Source organism: Manis javanica, chromosome 3 (assembly GCF_040802235.1).
Source record: "Manis javanica isolate MJ-LG chromosome 3, MJ_LKY, whole genome shotgun sequence".
NCBI classification, from domain to species: domain Eukaryota; kingdom Metazoa; phylum Chordata; class Mammalia; order Pholidota; family Manidae; genus Manis; species Manis javanica.
In genome coordinates this window covers 5,130,174-5,145,498 of record NC_133158.1, presented here as the reverse complement: position 1 = coordinate 5,145,498, position 15,325 = coordinate 5,130,174, and the positions used below count along the sequence as shown (strand labels likewise).

General features: G+C 48.1%; 1 long non-coding RNA gene across 1 annotated transcript in view; it reads left to right on the top strand.

Moving 5' to 3' along the window:
* Positions 1-15,325, top strand: part of LOC140848304 (uncharacterized) — a 144,733-nt gene that overhangs the window by 72,312 nt on the left and 57,096 nt on the right. The window contains exon 2 of the long non-coding RNA XR_012128889.1: positions 5,612-5,674. This is a non-coding gene — a long non-coding RNA (uncharacterized lncRNA). The remainder of the gene's footprint in view (positions 1-5,611; positions 5,675-15,325) is intronic.

Here is a 15,325-nt window from a genome sequence, read left to right as displayed (position 1 = left end):
AGTGCCAGCCCGTCCCCCTGGCCCCAGGTTTTGGGAGGATCAAATGAGATGATTTATTTGAGAATGGTTTATAAAGGCACATTCAAAAGTGATGGTGTGATTGCTCAAAACAACTGATGGTTTTTATTGAGCCAATTCTTGACTAGGGTACTTTGATGGACAGGAGGCATTCTTGGCCCCCAGTTTTAAAATATCAAATGATTTATTAGCCTGAAAAATGTCTCAGTACATTAAGTTAAAACTGTTCTTGCAAAATGCTATCATTGTAACATGGATACGTATATGCATATGGGGGTCAGCAAAGATATAATCCAAGATGGATATTGCTGGTTAAACTATGAATATTTTTCCCCCTTTTCCTTTCTGCAATTTTGATTTTCTGCAGTGACCCTGAAATGTTTTGCAAAAAAAGTAATATGATGTTATTAAACACGACAACAGAGAAAAAGAGATATTAATAGGCTCAGTGGAAAAAGTTCATTTCCAACAAAGATGACATTTTTACCTTGAAAATATTTTGTTAAACTTTTGTGTGAGGACACTTTTGTCAGAATCCTTAAATATTTTCAATTCCCCAGAAAAACCATTAGTATTAAAAGATTAAAAAGATTTAAACCAAACTATCCTTTCATACCGTAAATCTCTTTCACTGCTCTATTCAACCCAAAAGGGAAATTTACAAAAGTAATGAATTTTCAGTGTAAATACGTATTTCTTGACTTTCATGATAAAAACATATTCTTTCAAGGTCTGTTTCTTAAAAGGGTAGCTTTTCCGAATGTCCCTGCTCCTGACTTTGCTGCATATCAGGGTAACTTCTGCTAATTTACATCACCTTCCAGAGGACCTTTGAATAATAACACACAGCATTTGCAAAGTGCCGCCGGCATTAGTCGTTGAACTTGTGTTGAGGCATTTTGTGCCTTCCCACCTCGCATTTATAAGCTGTGCGACTTTGATCTGTGTCCATATTTTCTCTGTCTGAATTCCCACAGTGACTTAAAATTTGATCTTCCCCTGTTTTGCTTATTTTTAAGAACACAAGTACTGACTTAATAAAGTTTTGTTGTCGAAAATACAAACATGTCAGATGCCGCTCAGGTCCTTTGCCTGCGTTTTCTCCCCTCCCTAGAGACCACGCGGCTGTCGGCGTCTTGCATAGCCTCTCTGTTGTTTTCCTATACAACGTTTGCCTTCAGGACTGTGTGTCTTAGGGAACCAGTAATTCGGGGGCTGCTTTCTCTCTTAAGCAATGTAAGTGGTTTCATTTTGCAAGTATTCCACACTTTGTCTTACTCAAGATTATATTCTTTGAGATCTGGGTCAGGATATAGATTTGCATCATTTAAAAATATTGTTCTGTTTTAAAGAGCAAATCCTTAGCCCTCTCTGGGTGTCTCAGGCTTGTTAACGATCAAGTGATGAAAGCATTTCAAGTCGGGTCAGAATATGTTGGAGCTCTGCCTTGTGCAGATCTGGAGAGGAACGGAAGGGGTATTATTTCTGCCTTGGAAGGAAACGCAGGGTATTTCTTAAAAGGGGAAAGGAGGTAATATAGACCCTAGGGACCGTTGATTCTTCTGCCATAGCATGCATTTGCTAATAGAGAAATAAGCGGTTCCACTTGAGAACAAAATAACCTAAGCTTTAAACTCCAGGTTCAGGCTCAGGAGCTGAAAGGGACTGTCGGTCACCTGGGTCTATTCTCTACTTCAGATACAACTCCGGGGAGAAAAGTCTCGGGGAAAAGGTGCTCCCAACTGAAACTGTACACACCCAACAGAACCTAACACGATGCCAGATAGTCTATTATTCTGTTGCTACCATTTCTTCCCCCTGCATGTGTTTAGCACCCGGAGTTTTCTCCTTAGCTTGAGGAAGGAGCAGTTATCTTACATTTTCAAATGAAAGGCTTGGTCTGTTTGCCGACCCGTCACGGGGAGGTAGACAGCAGGTCTGCGACGACGCCTGGGGAGAGGTGGAGGCTTCCCAGCCCGGAGGCCAGGCAGGGCGAACGTGTGCACGGTTCTGAGGCCTTCCTTGGGGCCACGGCTTCAGGGGTCTGGACTGGGGGGCTCCTCTCCCTCCAGGGACCCATGTTTCTCAGGAGAGGGGCTTGGGTTTCTAAGCATCGTCAGAAAGGACAAAACCCTGTGGGTATGTTTAACATTCTTCTGAGCTGGTTTGTCATGAATAGGAAATCAGATGAATTTGGAGCCCTGATGGGGCAGAAAGTTAAGAGTAGAACCAGATTCCCCGAGGCAGCTGCCATCAGCTTGTAGGTACGGGCAGCCCTCCTGTGTCCAGTTATGTCCCTAACGTCAGTAGGCCTCAGCGGACAGACAGACAGGCACCTAGGCTGCAGGAACAAGCTTTCAGAGCCCTTACTGTCCCCAACAAACATTGAGCTTCCACAGAACAGTCGCTGGCATTGAGGAGAAAGTTGAGAAAATGAGGGCAATCCTTAAGTACATCAGATAATCAAAGATGTACAAAAAATAGTATTTCATAATGCAATGGGTCCAAAATGCCTGAAGTCTACACATTTTAAGAAGGACATCTGTTTTTTTTTAATTAAGCGTATTTTACCTACAAGAAAACGAGTTAAAAAAAAAACCACAGCTACATCAGGAACTGATTATTCATGTCACAGGAAGATCTCCCATGGGTTGCTTGAAAATACAATATCCCACTGAAGCCTTTATATTTTTACATAAAAAAATATAAAAATAATTACAAAATATAAAAAGTAATATAAAAATACTTATTTAACTTTTAAAAAGGCTGTACTTTCTGGGTTGTTTTTACAGAAAAAAATTGTACTTAGGATCCGTGAATTGTAAAATATTACAGCCTCATGTTTGGGTGGTTGGACCCTTTGAAGGCTTTCTCAAGGACATGACAGAACATCTTAATAGTGCTGGTAGTTTAAGATACTTTGCTAAAACACATGTCAACTAATAAAAATAGGGTAGCCTCCATCTCTGGGAAAACTGTTAATTCATTTTTGTTTTGTTTTAATCTGGGTATTCGGTAGCAAGTATAATTTAAGTCCAGGCTATACAATTCATATGCAGTTACATTTTCCTCTGATACCAGAGAATCATAGGAAATACTAATAAAATGCTTGCTGAAGCTGTCTTCCTTATTATAATAGGCTCTCATTTCTTAATGCATAATTTATATACATCTTTCCCCAGCCCTCAGAATATTCCATTGGGTCTTATCAAAATCAATTACTCTGATTTACTAACACTAGTATTTCTCATTTTAATTCATGAGCAGATGGTATTTTTCAATTAGTTGGGTGTGAACAGAACATCACTGAAATTTTACTCAGTGGGGAAACAATTCTCTGCACCAGAAAACTTTCACCAAAATCACGTCTGATGAACTTGCTGGAAATATGGCTATTCTTTGACATTAACCAAAAACGTTGAAGACAATACAAAGACGCTGGACTGATTTTTTAGCACCTCTTAGAGGCTTACTATGTTACTATGAATTTATTATTTAGAAAATATATTCTTGAAGCAACTGAGAGGTTAATCTGTATCTCTTATAGGGGTGGTCGGTGAATCTACTTGCCCAAATGCAAAACTGGGCTTCCTTTAATTTGGGCTCAGCTTAGCTCCCTCAGGAAGTGGTGTGGACATATGTAGAGCCACCCCGTTTATGAACTTCACACGCCCCTCAGAGCCTTAGTTTTTCAGACTTGAGTTTCAATCCTTTGAAGGTCCATATGTTGTGGAGAATGCCTGAGGGATCCTGTCTGGCTAAGGTGGGCTGGAGACCACATGTGCTGAACCATAGCCCATGCCAAGGTGCCCTTGAGGGACAGGGATTAATGCAGGGCTTTGAAGGCCAGGGAGAATAAAGAGTCTGGGAAATGCTTTGGAAAGCCATCCACAAAGATTTTAGTTTTATGTGTATTTAGGGAAGACCAGATATCATGTAACATTTAGACTTAATTCTATTGGTAATCTGCAGATTTGGGAATATGCATACTAGCGTCCATTGTTCTTGGGAGCTGGCTCTACACAGGCGCGATGCCCACAGAGTCAGAACGCTTGACTGTCCTTCCACACTCTGCATCTAAATGAAAATGTGATGGCAAGGTTTGCTGGATAACAGGGTACATGGATAAAAGGCAGGCCAACCTAGGTTTCTACCTTATATCATCCACTGATGAGCTGTGTGACCTTGGGCAAGGAACCTAACCTCTCTGGTCCTCTGTTTTCTCATCTGCAAAACAGTGCTAATATTAACAGCTGTATCCAGGAAAGGTCAAATATATGCCAGGCATTGTTCTAGAAAGATGTGTTACTCAGTCCTCACAGAAAATTTGAGTTTAAAATTGCTATCTTCTTTGACCAGTTGAGAAAAACTGAGGTTCAAGTGGGTTCAGTAAGTGAGTCCAGCTCAGATAGCTGGAAAGTGCACGGTCAACCTTCAGATCAAGCTGCCCAGGTCCAGAGAATGTGCTGTGACCACAAAACTATGAGAGGCAGGCGGGCTTCCGTTACCGGCAAGCCTATAGGTCTCCATCACCTGCAGGCTCGGCTACCTGGCTGAGGGGCGCAGCCTCTCTGTGCCTTCATCCTCCACGTGCAAGCCAGGGATAATAATGGGGTCTGCCGCGTGCTATTGCTGTGAAGATTAAATGCACTGATGTTTGTTAAAAACTTAGTACAGTGCTGGTTAGAACTATGTAAGTACTTAAGTGCTATTATATTAGAACTCATAGTTGCAATAATGTGGCTTGAGGAGGTCTAGAGCACACCGTTTGCTAGGAGCTGTGCTAGGCCCATTTAGTCAATAGATGTCGTCAATTCCTGCCTGTCCTTGGCCATTCCCCTGGACCAAATGATATCTTGGGGCCTGCTGGTCTCAGGGGGCCACAGGCAGCAGCCAGCAGGACTGGCCGAAGAGGATGGCTAGAGCTCATTAGACGAGGACTCAGAAGTCAAAAGAGTTTTCCTTGAGAGGCAGGTTTATAAGCTTCCTTGTAAGATGCCAGTGGGTGGCGGGCTCACTCCCAGGCCCATGCACACCGGGCCCACCGAGGGGAGGCCAGGCCGCCTCTGTCAGCGCCGAGCAGGCGGCCCTTCCCAATAGAGGGGTGTCCCTTGGCACTGAAGCAGGCTGGCCCTGTGTGAGTGATGGGCTTGCAAAGGATGGCTTTGGAGGTGGCGGGGCAGGGAAGAGAGAAGATTGGCAAGAAAATGAAAGTACAGGAGACTAAAACAAAGATAGGAGTCAGCCTTACTGGGCAGCCTGGTCCAGAGGAATCAAGGACACGGGAGGAGGGAAGGGCGGCGGGCCTCTGGCTGGCCTCACGCGGCCCGGGGAGGAGCAGGCGGGTTCTGTGAGCACCAGTTGCTGCATGGTTTTGATTTCCCAGAGTCTCAGTGGAGCACCAGCCCCCGGGTTTCCTCGGGCACGTTGTCTACTCCTGCCCTACTCTTTAACCTCGCTGGTATTTTATATAGAGAGAATTTTGTTAATCTTCATTTCCACCTACTTAATACAGATAGTAGGATCTCTGGTTATCTGATGCAGATAAGGAAACCAAGACTCAATGGATTTTTTTTTTTCCTTCCATCCCCAGTTTCATTCTGGAAATTGAGTGATTGGTCTGAAGATAAGGGATCCAGTTCTGTCAGATCACCAGGTAAGACTCACATTTCTCAGATTCACACACAGTTCAGCTCAGAAGGCTCACACCTTGTCTCCTAAGACTTGGGCTCTGTGCTGCAAGGATATAAGAACAGAAAACCTGCCTTATCTCTGGGTGAGGTCTGCATTTCCTGGCCTTTTGCTCAGAAGCAGGATTCATTTAAATGAATTCAAATTAGATACAATTCACAAAGCCAATAAAATTGCACCTTCCTTCTCCAGAAATGTTAGGACAGCTGGCTTCCAGATCCTTCCGGACTGTTACATCTTTTTCAGAAAGTATCCATTAATTATTGTTAATCATCTCTTGATTATACCAAGAAAGCTGTTATTTCTGTAGGCATTTCACTGATAAATTGGGTAATGTTTCCATGCTGCTTTTTCCTGTCGTGTGGTATAACTTTCTTTGTCATCAATATGTACGTCAAAGCAGGCTGACCAGAATATTTCTCCAGCCACAGCATATAGTTGGGTCATGCAAACAACCATTGTAAATCCTTGCCGACAGTGGCCCAAAATGATACCATGACCTGGTTCCCTCGGAATCCAGATTCATGGAGATCTGAGTGGGAGAACTAAGCATTAGGAGCATGGGCCTTTAAAATCATGCCATGTGAATAAGCCTGTCTCTTTACTTTGCTATTTGCCTTCATATGTGGCGAGTGAATGAAAAATATGTGCAGAGGTATTTGAAAAATGCTCGACGTGCCTCAGTAAGCTTGCCTAGAGCCCAGGGCCAAGTACGCACCCAATAAATATTTATTGAGTGAGTGGACCAAGGGACAGATGGATGAAGTGGAGCGTGAGTGAGTTCCAAAATCATCTGGTTTTTCTAGAAGGCAGCTGATCCTGGGAAGGCACCCTTAGTTGCCTTTCCAATACCTCTCTCCCTTTTCCTGCTTGTGAATGCACACCCAGTTTTGTTTAGGGAGCCTCCCTATCCTCAGCCCCCAGGGTAAACCTTCCTGCCTCTGAGCTGGTCAGAGCGTGGCATCTTTCGTGGAAAGTATGATGGGTCACGTGACATGTTCGGGCCCAGTTGGACCGAAGTGGCTACAACTTAGGTTGGTGGCTTCTAATTGGGATGAAGAAGGAAGCCTGTCACCACATTAGCCGCTCTAGAGGGTTCCCTGGCCCGCAAGCAGGGTTCTGCCGAGGCTGCCTACTTTGGACTTCAGCTCTTCCTTCCATGCCTACAAAGCAGTTTTGGTTTGAAGCTGGTACTAGACAGAAGAGGGTAGGAATGAGTCTCAACCTCCATGACATGGTTGAGCTCCTGGACCTTCGTGGGGGGCACCCAGATTGGGGACCACCCGTTATTTGACAGAGGAGTTTCCTTCTGATATAAGTCAGCCTGAGTTGGGATTTCTGCCGCCTTCCCCTAAAAACAAAAACTTAAGTAAAAGCTTTAAGGCTGAGCAGAGAGAGAGAGGGGAGAATGGGCTTGGTTACTTGTATTGTCTCAGTATGTGGTGACATCAGTCCCTGCTTGGAGAGCACATGTAGGGTGGCTTCTGTCACAGGTACTTGGGGGGGTCACTGTGGTCACCCTGGTGTACCCCCTTCCACCAGCCAAGACTTGCCTGTCTGGGAAAGAAGTCATGCCCCCCGTCTCGTTGCGGCAATTGAGAATTTTCCTTTCCCTTCCTCATTTTGCACAGTGCCTCTGGCAACATGGAGACAAGGAGACTTCCAGCCCCGCCCCCCATGTTTTCAGCCAGCCAGGCTGTTGTCCTGCTCCCGAGCCCATGGGATTTAGAGAGCACCCTAGCAAACAGTCCTTTTGCACTTACCACAAGCAGGGGGGCGTGCAGGTTGTCCAAACAAGTATAAAATGACTCTTGCCTACAAAGGGCTTACCCTGCTGTAACTGGAATGGCCGGGCGTGGCATTTCCATGCTCCAAGACGTGGATAAATACAAATGCAAAACCGTGTTACCATGAAAAAATAGTACATCATGAATTCTTGGATGAAGGGAAAACAATGGCAGGTCTTGGATCCAAGCATTTTTTTGTCCCTTTCCCCACCACCGTCTTTTGTCTGGAAGGCTGCAGTAGTTTCCAGGTCTATCTTCTTCTACCCTGTGTCTGTCTGATTAATTCTCCAAGCCAAAGGCAGAGAGGTCTTGAAGAGAAGCAGAGAAGACTCCTGCATGCCTACGAGGCCCTTCCTGGTGGCCTGTCCACCCTCAGCAGCCTGGCCTCATACCATGCCCCATCCTGTGGTTCCTATTTTTGTTCCCTCTGGGGGCTTTTCAGGAAGAAGCGTATTGGAGGAACAGGGCTTGGGCTAGTCTCAAAGGGCAGGATGGCTTTGGCCAGAAAGGTAGTAAGTGGGAGGGTAGATGCCTAGGGACACTGTGAGCATAAAGGCACCTTTGAGTAAGGCTTCCCTGCTGGGAGGGGAGTTGGGAAAGGACAGCCCCTTGCTCCTCCCTGGGGATGCAGCCCCTCACCAGGACCTGCGGGGGGCAAGCCAAGCTCCAGAGCAATACCGGTCGGTCGTATGTTCCCCTCAGCTGGGCACTTCCCTGTAGTGCACCAGCCACATAGTCTTGTATAGCAGGCACAAAAAGTCCCTTTGGCGAGAGTGGACGCCTTCTGAGAGAAATGCAAAAGCAAAGATTGGAGATGTCCAATATTGTACCGCTACCCACGTGTGGCTATTGGTATTTAAATGAATTCAAATGAGATACAATTTAAAACTGTTCTTCCGGCACACTCCACACTGTTGAGGTGCATGCACTGCACAGCCAGCCAGTGCTGACCATACAGGACAGTGCCAAGGGAGGACTTTTCCGTGACTGCAGGAAATTCTATTGCACAGCACTGGTCTAGAGAGGAAGCTGGAGATTGTCATTTATAAAAAGGAGCTCAGCCTTTAATACCCTGGGTCACGGGGAGCCAGGAAAGGGTCGTAAGTGGGGAAGTGGTCTGGCTAACGAGCAATGGTGCTAAGGGGAGAAATAATGATCATTTTCTAAAGGCTCCTGGCAGGCTGGGGGGTGTGCTAAGCACCTCACAAACATGAGCTCACTCAGTCTTTACGGGAGCCCCCAGAGCACCTATCATACCCCCATTCTATGGGTGACAAAACTGAGGCCCAATGAGGTTAAATAAACTTAGAGCTGCCAGTCTGTCTGAGCCCAGATGGCTCTACTTTATATGGTGCTCCATCTCTGTACCCAAATTAGCCTGATGGTGGAAGTGGATGACTCAGCCAAGCAGCGATGAGGTCAGGGAGGCCTGCCGGCGGCCCTGGAAGCTTTCTAGGCACAGATGAGAGTGGCTCTGGCAGGAGGGCTGTGAGCTTCCTTTGTAGAGAGCTTCAGATGCCGGCTGCTCTGTCCCCAGCTTCCAAGTCACTATGGCTATAGCATCTCCGTCCCTTCCTCCGGAACCATTCATCGCAATGGGCTATGTTTTCTTTGGAATCGTCTCTGCTTCTCCTTATGCTCCTTGTGTTGGTGTTTCCAGAGAAAACTGTGTTTGCATTAGGTTTTAACCCAATACATTTTTATCCCTGGGAGGATATCTCCTGCCTCATCCCACGGGGAGGCCTCCCCCACTAGAGCTCCCCGGACACAGCTGGAGAGCTTGTGTATGGGCCCCTCTGTGAGCCAAGCCCAGAAATCCCATCTGGAGGCCCTCCATCTTCTCCCAGCGTCCCCAGTACATGGAAGTGCTCTGCTGGATCCCACTTCCTGCTGGGACGTGGGGTCTTTTTGCATCTGTGGCCCCCTGGTATTGAAGGCACATTTTCGTGTGGCCTGGCTCTGTCTTCACTGCAAGCGCCAGTGGGCCTGAGTTCCTGTTTCAGCTTTTGGTGAGGTCCACCAAGCAATGGCGATGGATTGCCCCCTGGCCCCACCGTCAATCCCGTAAAGAGAACTGGCTTTTCATGGACTATGGACAAGCAGATCTCCATAAACCTCCCGAGGAAGGCTGGGAGAGAAACCAGGGAATAGAGATCTGTGTGTGACAGCTGGGGAAACCAAGGCACAGAAGGATGGAAAGACTCCCACACGCCTCAGAATGAAAGGCCTGGAAAGAAAACCATGACATCCACATTGCCTGGTCATGCTTTAACCGCAACCCACCCTTGCCTATTTAGTGACAACAAACATGAAAGAGATAAACATAGATGTAAGTTAGTCTAAACACAAATTTTAGAAGCTTTTCCTCTGATGTCTCATCGGCCCTCCTGACCTTTACTGGGGAGTAAACCAACTTGTGACAGCTGCGGACAGTTACTTACTGGAAGTCAGAAGTGGAAGAGCTTGGATACTGAAGCGGACCCAGCATTATTAGCTGGGGGAGCCGCGGGCTGGGTACCAGAAAGTTATCTTGTAAGTCAGTTCTAGAAATCCAGAGATGAAGGGGACCACCGAGTTCAAAGCGGAAGAGATGCTAGAGAAGCCAAGGATGTGTGGAGCGTAGAGCCGTGGGCTTTGCTCACATACAAGGAATGTTAGAAAGAGATACCACCTAACCTGGACCTTCCTCAGCCCGGAATCGTCTGGAGGATGCTCTGTGCATGCTCCCAACATGACACGCCCCTCTCTGTGCATGAAGGTGAGCTACCGCTGGCTGTGGCGTTACCCGACCACCGTGGCTACTCAGTAAGAAACAGCTTCGGGTTCCCTCACCCAGAGTGTCATATTTTATAGCTGCCCAATGGTTCTGGCAGCAAGTGGCCTCTCAGCAAGACACTGCGGAGGGGGCTCAGAAACATTTGGCGGCCAAGAAGGGGACAAAAGCTTTGCATAATTCAGGGGTGAGTTCAAAGCCAATAGCATTTCTACTCCATCCAGACAAGCATTTAAAAGCCAGGGAGGTGCCTCTAAGTTAAGAAGGTGTTACTACCTTAAAGCACATCCCTTTTGTCCTTTGATACAATCAGTGCTATTTCCAAGTATTTGAAAACTGCCATCCATGGTTTAAGACAGGATATGTCACCTTCACACTTGAAAGTTCCAAGAGAAAAAGAAGCCTTCCTTGAAGCTGACGTGCTTTATCACAGCCTGTGAGCCAGAGAGGCCATCACCTGGTGTTTACAGACATGCAACGTGAGAGGCTTGCCTGCGAGTTTCGGGTGGGGATGAGGCTAGGGTCAGAATTCTGAGTGGCACGTTCAAATGCCAACTCGGGGTCCACAGGGCCTAAATGCTCCGAAGTGGGTCACACTGGGAACCTCTGTGGGGTGGCCGTGTCCAGCCATGGAGGGATTGCAGGTTGGTCTGTGACAGACGGCTCCCAGGACCCGGCCACGATGTACTTTCCATGTGGATGGGCTGAGCGCTCACCTGTCTGCTGGCAGATGGGATGTTTGCGAGCAGGATTAACTAGACATTTTCTTCCGTTTGTCTTTGACCCCAAAGGACACATTTGGACAAACCTCTGTGAAGAACTCAATGATGTGAGCTTCATAACCGCTCTAGAATTCTAGCAGACACTTTGCCGTTATTCTCAGCGTAGCCCTGTGCTAAGGGGGCGCCTGCTGATGTTGTCTACCTTGATTTTGGCCATTTCATTTTGGAAGGAGAGGGACTTAATGAATTAGGCAAATGCCCTGTACAAGCTCCACACCCTAAAAGTGAGAAGTAATGCTTGCTTCCAGCCATGGGGTGTTAATGAAGTGCAGAGACCCTGCTGAGTGCTTGATAGGACATTGTCTCACTTAACCCTCACAAGCAGCTCTGGGGGAAAGGTACAAGCTCAGCCATCTTCCAGACAAGGATAATGAGACTTGTTTAGTCCTCCACTGCCGAGACAAGAGTGAACACACAGGCTCGCCTTAACCCCGAACTCCACTCTCGCTCCTGCCACGGGGCAGTTCCACCCAGCTTTCGCACGTGTATCCAAGCGTCCCTCGGGCCTTAATGACCAACACTGTGTCTCATCCTTCTGTACGCAGAGTACATTGCAGAAGGGCTACATAAGATGAAACCTTTTTTATTTTCATGAAAAAGACAGATACCGACTTTTTCAGATGGTGCACAGGACCCACGTGCTGACTCCCACAGGGACAAGGGCGGCGAGGAGTCAGGTCAACAGGAGGGTAACAGACCCCCGGCGGGGCTGCGGCGGAAGGTCACCTTTACCTAGCAGGAGATGGGGAAGCTGGGAGCCGAGCAAACTGGTGTTTGTTGCTGGAGAGTAAGTGTTCTGTTCACCGGGGGGCCAAGGTGACTTTAAAGACCGTTTGCAGCTTGGTGGGAGCTGGTTGCCAAGGCCAAGAGTCCCACGTCCCAGCTGCCCATAAACATGTCCTCGGAGGGCAGGGAGGAGCCAGGGTGGGCGCCAAGGCTCAGGAAGTGGACGCGTCTCCCTCAGCAGCGCTGACGGAGCCAGGAAGGGTTCCCCTTGCCGACTGGCCAAGACACACACAGTCCGACCCTGAAGGGAAGGCAGCCATCAGGGAACAGCCTGCCTGCGCGCAGTCAGGCAGCCTCTCGAGAGACTGTTGCCGCAGGAGGGAAGCCAGGGCCTGCGGGTTCCTGCTGTCCCCTCTGGTGCACGGCTCAGGCTTCCTGTGACTCATGGCCGACGGCATGCCAAGTCGTCATGTCCCATCCCTGGTGTAGCCCCACCTGTGCAGGGCCACCGCCGTGCAGGGCCTCCACCTCCCGTGGAGTGGAATGAGGGGATCCGCGGTGACCAGGATGGAGTGGCCGCTCCTGTTACAGTCACGTGGGGACAGAGCGGGGCTCACTGACTGTCAGCCGTGCTGAGCCCGGGCGGCTGTGTCTTCGCCCTGCTGGCTGCGGGGAGGACGACAACTAGCATTTATTAACGTCGGGCCTCCGGGGAGATGGTCTGGTCCAGCAAGCGTGCGGGCATCCAACTGCATCAGCTTTGCCACTTCCTAGCTGAGAGATCCTGGGAGGCTGCTTCGCCCTCTGAGCTACAGTATTCTCACCCAGAATAAAGGAATAACGGTGGTATCTGCCCATCAGATGGTTCTGCAGATCAAAGGATTTTTATAAGTGTAGAGTGTGGTAAACATTAGCTTTTATCATTGTTGTCATTGCTGCCACTGATAATCAAGTTTGGTTGGTGACGATAACTCCTTTAGGTCAGTCTTTTTTGTAGGAATTTCCAAAGCAAACATTTGAATTTCAGTAGCATTTTTTGGATAAAATGTTCAAATTAAGGGCTTATGTATGTAGACGTAAAAGTCAAGCCTTTGGAAGGAAAAGATGGGCCCTCATGGTCTTTGAAGAGCAGTAAAGCAGCTGAGAAGCTGACTTGCTGAAATGTCTATTTGTAAGGCAGGATGAGAGAAGGGAAGCAGAGGATGATCGGGGCAGTTACCGTGTTCCAGGTGCCCAGGGATGGGCATTCGAAAGGCTCTGCCACCAGCTCTGTAGGCAGAGATGAGGGCCTTAATGGGATGTCACCTTCCGTGAACATACAGGAAAGCAGAGGGTGAAGCTGGTCTGTGAGGCGTCACGGGGAAAACAAAGGTGGGGGCTTGGCATGTCTTTCGTCTGTAAAGAAGTTCAGAAGCTAGAAGAATGCCAGAGAAAGAGAGAGAGAGAGAGAGAGAGAGAGAGGGAGAGAGGAGGTTAAAATCAGTGTGTAGAGCGAGGCAGGAGTGAGCTCTGGGTGGGAACATCCACTGCAGAACTGCTGAAGACGAACGGGGAGAAGGGGCTATTGGTGATCTAAAGAGAAGCAGGACAGGAATCATGGACTCAGGAGGGAGGTTAACTTTGGAGCAGTACAGGGCCGCCTCTGATACGGATTCCAGAAGAAAGCCTGTGCTTTAAGGCAGACCACATGTTTCCTGGGCAGTTGGTGGAGTCCAGATTGGTGTGCCTTTATCTTCTAGTAAACTGCAGATTTACCTTGAGCAATGTAATGACCTTTCCTAAGTTAAACACAGCAACGGCAACAACATGGAGGGGGATTTTGTTCCCTTCATCCGCTTGCGAGGTGGGTTGGGGAGCAGAGTAACTGCACGAGGTGCCTGTCAGTCAGGAGTCCAGGCTGGTGCCACCTCCTTGGGTCTCAGCAATGTGACCTACCCAAGGGGACAGCCCGTCAAGGGGCCGGGCTGGGCTTCGAATGAGATGACACATGCGTCTGGCCTTTCAAGACTGCTCAGTAATTCACTAGAGCTTGTAATTTGTATTTACCATATTCATCACATTTTGTTCCTGAGCCTGTTTTTGGCTTGGAGAGAGAATGGTGGTGTGTGGGACGTGAGCAAAACGGGCAGTTTGTGCTGTGCGTCATCTGTGCCACAAGTTGGTAGCATGGGATGCAGAGGACAGCAAGGACGCTGGACGTCAGAGGTTGGATGCTTCCGGGCATGTGCGCCTATTAATCTGGGTGACCCCATGGACTCCCCACCGAGGAAGCCCTTCCCTGCCGACGTCTTTCCAGTGATGCCTCCAGCGTGGTTGGGAGTGACTCAAAGCTTTGGGGCTCCTACCACATCCCTGGCTATGCACATTTGCCATTTCCCAGATTTCATCATTAGAGTATTTCCTGAAATCCAACCCAATGTGGTCCTTCTGATTTCAAAACGGATTCTGTTTCAGCCCTCAGCTGTCAAATGGGGAACCCAACTGTGAACAGTAGTGAATTGCACTGTGACATCATAGTTTCCAGCGGGAACCTGCCTCTCCACGCTGAGATCCAATTCCCCGCCTTGATTCGGGATTTAAGAATAATACCCAGGCTTCCCGAGCCCACGGAGGGGCCGCTGCTGCAGCCAAGAGCAGCAAGACCCCAAATTGCCTTTGGAGTGGGTAGCCTGTAAGGACTGCCAGCCAGCAACCCCCTAGGAGCTCCCCCACTTTTCCAAAACCCTGTTTTTAAGCAAATCAAAGTGCCTCCCTCATGATGGTGAAAACCAGAGGTTTGGGTCAAGGAGAATGAGTGTGGGATTTGGAAAGAACTGGCAATACATCAAAGAAGGTTTGGGTGGGACTTGAGTCCTTTCTTTGAAAACCCTTTTCCATTGTTCCCAGACTTTTCCAGTTGACACATCCTTGAACTTGTCTCTCTGCTCCCACCCTAGTCTTCGCAGCCTCTGTTCAGCTGGCCATTCATTCAGTCACTTGATGCTTAGATCCCTCAGGTGTCCACGTGGCCCAGAGCCAGGAGGCACCCATTTGTGCTGATCTGGGCCCATGATCAGACATCCACCCACACTTACCAACCGACTTATCGTAACCCTGAATGCGTCAGCTTTCTTCCCTTTTACTCTGAAAGTACGTTGCTACATCCCCTACATAGTTCTGTGTCTGCCCCACCAGACTTCCATGCCCTGAGGACAGCGGTCATGACCTCCTCCTGTCCAGCTCTGGGCCCTTCTGAGGCCTAGTGCAGAACCTGCTGCACTTCAGATAGTCAATCAATGACAACCGATCGCTACAGATGGTCTCAGCCCTCCTCCTAATTTAAATAAGTATCTGTTTCTGCCGCAGCAAAGACTTCTTGGGAACTGAATTGTCACTCTTGGTGGACCAGAAAAAATACATTTGAGGTCATCGCTTCTTAACTTCGATCAATTTAAAAAATAGGCAGTCACTGTAGACACAATAAATGGAATCAGTATTGTAGGCATCACAGGTAACTTTCATTGAACATTCACTGCACGTCACACATGTGCCGCGGTGCCCTGCCCCGC